Below are 6,781 nucleotides of genomic sequence, written 5' to 3' on the forward strand. Positions count from 1 at the left end.
GCCTGGCCTTTCCCAGGGGCTGCTCCTCACCATGGGCAGGCTGGGAGAGTGGCCGAGCGTGGGGCCTCAGTGACTGCATCGCCTCCCACCCTCCCCACACAACTTGTTAGCACAAGTCTTCTCCTGACGAGTTATTTTAAAAGTTCATTTGTCAAACCTCAGGATAGACGAACCAGGCAAACCAGATTTTAAATGGAGAATAAGACACAGAGGATGTAACAGCACCTGCACCCCCAACCACGGGCTTTCCCTCTCCCTGCAGGAAACCAGAGATAGGCCCAGATGTGTGGGAGGAGCGGCTGAGGCTGACCCCTCTGCCTGGAGGGGTGAAGGGAAAGGCGAGACTCCTCCCATCATCCTCATGTCCTGGATACTGGGCACCACACCAAGTATTTCCTACCTTCTTTCCCTATTTCTTACACCCCAGCCATCAGTATCAATGTGAAAACCACACTGCTTGGATTATTTAGATTTATTTCCAAATCCCACAACAGCTATCAGAGCACTAAATAATGGGGCGAGTAAGCGGGTACTGATCACGGAACCCCAGCACGTAGCTCTCACACTGGCACAGAAACGTATTCTAGCAAGGCGTGACTGAGAAAGAGTTGCGAGCAGCAATTTAGGCAAGTCCCAACAACGGGTGCCACTATTAGTTTACTTTTAATGGTGGCTGGGGTGTTTCTGATGAATGGTACTCTCTGTCCCCTCCACCCCCCAAGGTGTAATAGACATTTTAGGCGTGCTCCAACTGTGAGACAAGTCTGTTTAGAGCCAAGCCTATTAATCCCTATTTCTGATGACAACGGACAGAAATGTAATGAGGCCAATTTGTGTGCGAGGCATGTGACGCACGCTGAGGCTAAGGGAATCTACGGGAAACGGACCACAATGACATTAGGATTCAGAGCTGCTGACGTCATTCCTTTTATAGGATTCAGAACTGCTGATGTCATTCCTTTCATAGGATTCAGAAGTCAAGACTTAGGAATGGCTCATATACTCAGCAATTTGGGAACTCAAGATCATTACATAAAGAACCAGAAACCAGGTGTTAAAATTGGCATCTATTTCTTTTCCATAATCGATGTGAAGTTCTCTAACAGCCTAGCAGGTTTCATGATAATTTTAAAAGATAATAAACATGGCTGGCTATGGCAGCTAATGCCTATAATCTCAGCATTTTGCGAGGCCAAGGCAAGAGGATCCCTTGAGCTTAGGCGTTCGAGAACAGCCTGGGCAACACAGCAAGACCCTGTCTCTACAAAAAACGTAATTTTTAAAAAAGAGAATCAACATTTACTGAATTACTCATGTGCCAGGTAAGGTGTGAAGTAACTTATGTGCATCGTCTCACTTAATCCTCACAATGACCAGGGAGATTCTGTTATTCCTTCCAGTTCACCAACGAGGAAGCTGACACTTCAGGGACTACTGCTCAGGGACCACAGCTAGTAAAGGCAGACCAAGATCCAAAGCTGTGTCTGCCTGCCCAGAGCCCTAGCTCACCTAATAATGGTGGACTTGGCTGGGCATGGTTATTCATCCCTGTAATTCCAGCTACTGCTCAGGGACCACAGCTAGTGAAGGCAGACCCAAGACCCAACCCATGTCTGCCTGCCCAGAGCCCTAGCTCACCTAACAGTGGTTGACGGCCGGGTGCGGTGGCTCACGCTTGTAATCCCAGCACTTTGGGAAGCCGAGGCGGGTGGATCACGAGGTCAGGAGATCGAGACCACGGTGAAACCCCGTCTCTACTAAAAAATACAAAAAATTAGCAGGGCATGGTGGCGGGCGCCTGTAGTCCCAGCTATTCGGGAGGCTGAGGCAGGAGAATGGCGTGAACCCGGGAGGCGGAGCTTGCAGTGAGCTGAGATTGCACCACTGCATTCCAGCCTGGGCGACAGAGTGAGACTCCGTCTCAAAACAAACAAACAAACAAACAAACAAAAAAAAACAGTGGTTGACTTGGCTGGGCGTAGTTGTTCATGCCTATAATTCCAGCACTTTGGGAGACTGAGGCAGGAGGACTGCTTGAGTCACAGCCAGTTCAACACCAGCCTGGGCAACATCCTGAGACCCCATCTCTTTAAAAAAAAAGACCAGACCAACTAATCCACCTGGTTTTATTATTATTTTTTTTTTTGAGAGGGAGTCTCACTGTCGCCCAGGCTGGAGTGCAGTGATGAGCTCACTTGACATGTGATGAGCTTTGACATCCCAGGTTCCAGCAATGCTCCCACCTCAGCCTCCCAAGTTGCTGGGACTGAGTACAGGCACACCCCACCACACCCAGCTAATTGTAATTTGTTTTGTAGAGATGAGGTCTCACTATGTTGCCCAGGATGGTCTTGAACTCCTGGGCTCAAGTGACCCTCCTGCCTTGGCCTCCCAAAGGGCTGGATTATGAGTGTGAGCCACCATGCCTGGCCTTTGATGCTCTTACCTTTAGTGAGTAACACTTTGCTGCAGCCTGCCCCAGCTGCAGATCTCAGAATTGTCCCCAGGTTCCCAGGGTCACGGAGATTGTCACAAATCAATAATAAAGGTAGTGAATGCTGAAGCTGAGTCTTTGGATATGTCATCTTAACATGGTCAGGTTTGGCAAAAATCCCTGAGGAAACAAAACAGATGGTTTACTTGCCTGGTGTGGGCGTGGGGAATAGTCTGACTTTTCATTCACTTATCAATCTTGATATAGTCTTAGTTACATAAAAATACACAAATATGGGCCAGGTGTAGTGGCTCATGCCTGTAATCCCAGCACTTCGGGAGGCCAAGGCGGGTGGATCATCTGAGGTCAGGAGTTCAAGACCAGCCTGGCCAACATGGCAAAACCTCGTCTCTACTAAAAATACAAAGATTAGCCAGCCGTGGTGGCGCATGCCTGTAGTCCCAGCTACTTGGGAGGCTGAGGCAGGAGAATTGCTTGAATCTGCGAGGTGGAGGTTGTGGTGAGCCAAGATCACGCCACTGCACTCCAGCCTGGGCGACACAGTGAGACTCCCTCTCAAAAAAAAAAAAAAAAAAAAAGATAAAGAAAAAAAAAACACGAATACATTTTGATTGGCAAAATTCAAACAACATAAAATTCTACCAGTACCACTCTCCTCCCCCTCAACTGTTCTGCTTTGGAGTGTATCCTTTTAGAACTTGTTCTATGCATCTACCTATATATACGCACACCTGTCCATATATAAATGTGTTTCTTTTACATTCCGTGTCATACTCTGTATTATTCTGTAATCTACTTATTTTACGTAACAACATATCTTTTTTTTTTAAATTTTTTTAAATTATTTTATTTTTTTTTGAGACAGAGTCTTGCTCTGTCACCCAGGCTGGAGTGCAGTGGCGCAATCTCAGCTCACCGCAAGCTCTGCCTCCTGGGTTCACGCCATTCTCCTGCCTCAGCCTCTCCGAGTAGCTGGGACTACAGGCGCCCACCACCACGCCCGGCTAATTTTTTTGTATTTTTAGTAGAGACGGGGTTTCACCGTGGTCTCGATCTCCTGACCTCGTGATCCGCCCGCCTCAGCCTCCCAAAGTGCTGGGATTACAAGCGTGAGCCACCGCGCCCGGCGTAACAACATACCTTGAACTTACCATGTCAACATGTTTGAAGCTACTTTTTTCCTTTAACTGCTGTAGGCTATTTTTTTTTGAGACAAGAGTCTCACTCTCTTACTGTGTCGCCCAGGCTGGAGTACAATGGTGTAATGCTGGCTCACTGCAACCTCTGCCTCCCGGGTTTAAGCAATTCTCCTGCCTCTCAGCCTCCCAAGTGGCTGGGATTACAGGCACCCGCAACCACAGCCGGCTAATTTTTTGTATTTTTAACAGACAGGGTTTTGCCATGGTGGCCAGGCTGGTCTCGAACTCCTGACCTCAGGTGATCCACCCTCCTTGGCCTCCCAAAGTGCTGGGATTACAGTTGTGAGCCACCATGCCCAGCCTCTATTTTGTAGTATGAATGTACCGCAGTTCATTTAGCTCTTCCCCTATGGACTGTTATTTGAATTTTTCCCTGTTACAAATGCTGCTGCAATGGGTATCCCTGTAGGACTGTCTGTCCATACGTCTAAAAATTTCTTTAGCATAAATACCTGTGAGTGAAATGGACAAATGATGTGTGTGCACTCTTAACGTTCACGCAGGCTCTTTCAGTTTATTCACATCAGGAACTCATAAATACCTGTTTTCAGCTGGGTGCAGTGGCTCATGCCTATAATCCCACCACTTTGGGAGGCTGAGGTGGGCGGATCACAAGGTCAGGAGTTCGAGACCAGCCTGAACAACATGGTGAAACCCCATCGCTAATAAAAATACAAAAATTAGGCTGGGCACAGTAGCTCACGCCTGTAATCCCAGCACTTTGGGAGGCTGAGGTGGGCGGATCATGAGGTCAGGAGATCAAGACCATCCTGGCTAACACGGTGAAACCCCATCTCTAGTAAAAATAACAAAAAAATTAGCCGGGCGTGGTGGCAGGCGCCTGTAGTCCCAGCTACTTGGGAGGCTGAGGCAGGAGAATGGTATGAACCCGCGAGGCGGAGCTTACAGTGAGCCGAGACCACGTCACTACACTCTGGCCTGGGCGACAGAGCGAGACTTCGTCTCAAACAAACAAACAAAAAACAAAAATTAGCCAGGCATGGTGGCGCATGCCTGTAATCCCAGCTACTCAGGAGGCTGAGGCAAGAGAATTGCTTGAACCCAGGAGATGGAGGTTGCAGTGAGGCAAGATCGCGCCATTGCATTCCAGCCTGGGCAACAGAAAGAGACTCTGTCTCAAAAACAAAAAACAAAACAAAACAAAACCTGTTTTCCAGCTCAAACCCTTCTCAACAGCGGGTCTATCATTTGTTTCCATTTGTCCCAATGTGATAGAAAAAACAGCACGCCATTATTTTAACTTGCCTTTTCTCTGATTACTAGAGAAGCTGAACACCTTACTGTTTGCGATCTTCTTCAGTGAATTCCTGTGCTCCCTTAACTGTCTTGTTTCTATAACCTGTGCCCATCTTCCTACCAGGTAGGCTTTTAAAAAATAGTTTGTAGGCTTAAATATTTAAAAAACAATTATTAGCCTGCTATACTCTGATTTATCTGTCCTTTTATCACTCATTTTAAAATTCAAAGTACATTCGTAGGAAAAAGAATCTGAGTTTCAAAACTTGAACGCATCAAAGTAATGACTCCTTTCTCAAATACACTGGCTCAGAAGCACTGTCTTAGGGACATACTCTGCAAAACGAAGGGGCTGTAGGTGCAGTGAACGCCTGAGTCACTTCTAAGGCCTCACGCTGGAGGTCCAGACGCCTGGGAGCTTTAGAATGGGTACAGCCACTTACTGGTGACCTCTCTGTCCTCAGCCTAATACAAAGGAGTAAAATGGGGTCTGGGACCATCTGGGAAAATGAAAACCCTAAGTGGCCTTCTTAGTGGAAAATTCTCTCCTTATTTAATAATCTCTACATTATAAAATTATATATACATTATATAATAATCTACATTATATAATCTCTACATTATTATAATAATCTCTAAAGTTTTATGGAAAGAATTTATGGGAAAACAGAACTGGAAAACGGCTAATAACAATATTAAAAATGGCTTTGAGTACATGAAACTGCTGTGGTATAGATGAAGTTATTCACATGGGTGTGTCACATATCCACAAGTTTCTTTTTGAATCACCATGTTTACTGGTAGAGGTGATAATGACCTCTTAGTAAACTTTTTTTTTAGGCCAAGTACTACCCTAAACTCCTTATGTATAATTATCAAATATTCAATCCCTTTGTAGTCTGCTCCCAAGGGACTGTACAGTTTTGAATCTTACTAGTATTTTGTCGTATATAATTCCTCCAATAAATGGACTACTGACTGAAGTCAGGAGATGAATGAAATAGTACTTGTATTGAAACATGATACAATCAAAGATTTAGGATTCTTTCTAAAAGATGGTGCACGTAAAAAGCCTACCCACCACTGAAGGCAATGGAAGGGTATTAGGCATCTGTGTGCTGTGAGAGAGCCTCCACTTCGGAGTCACAGATGGCCACAAGCCATTCAGTAGGGCTGGGGACCTTAGAAATCCTTTACTTCTACTTGGATGTCTCTGGTGATGAGAACCCACTATACAGAGGCCCTACTTACGTCACTGGATTCTGGGGAGTGTCTGTCTAAAGCTTGACAGGTGCTGCCAGTTCCTATCCATTTCTCCCTTATTCCTTGCCCTCAAATCTAAAATATAGTAACATAAGGATAAGCCAGGAAATGGTGAAAGCAGGTATAATGATGAAGTTCAAGATGGGCTGGCCACTGTGAGCACACCTGCCCCAAGTGACAAGCACGGTAAAAATGAATGACACTTTCACTGAAGCATGGAGTGTGGATTAGAGGGCTGTAGCTAGTGAGAATATGGTTACTTAGCATGAGTAATTCTAGGTTCTTGAGTAATCCTAGGTACTTGAGTAATCCAAGTCCCCATCCTAGGATCTAAGAGCTCTGAGTGCAGAGGCACAGATCCCTGTGACTCACTGGGTTACAGAGACAAGAGATGGTTCCCCAGAATTTCCTCTCTCAACAGTTCAAGGATTCAGTTTTCATATCTTAAAACTCCAATGTCAAAAACGTACGAAAAACTTATCTTCTCATATTTAGACCAAAGACTTTGTAATTGCTAATCGACATCAGAGTTAAATAAGGTTAAGTTAGATTCAGTCAAATGAAGAAACAGACTAGAAGACAAGGTTCTCTGTTTATTGAGCTAAAC

This window comes from Symphalangus syndactylus, chromosome 20 (genome assembly GCF_028878055.3).
Source record: "Symphalangus syndactylus isolate Jambi chromosome 20, NHGRI_mSymSyn1-v2.1_pri, whole genome shotgun sequence".
NCBI lineage: Eukaryota > Metazoa > Chordata > Mammalia > Primates > Hylobatidae > Symphalangus > Symphalangus syndactylus.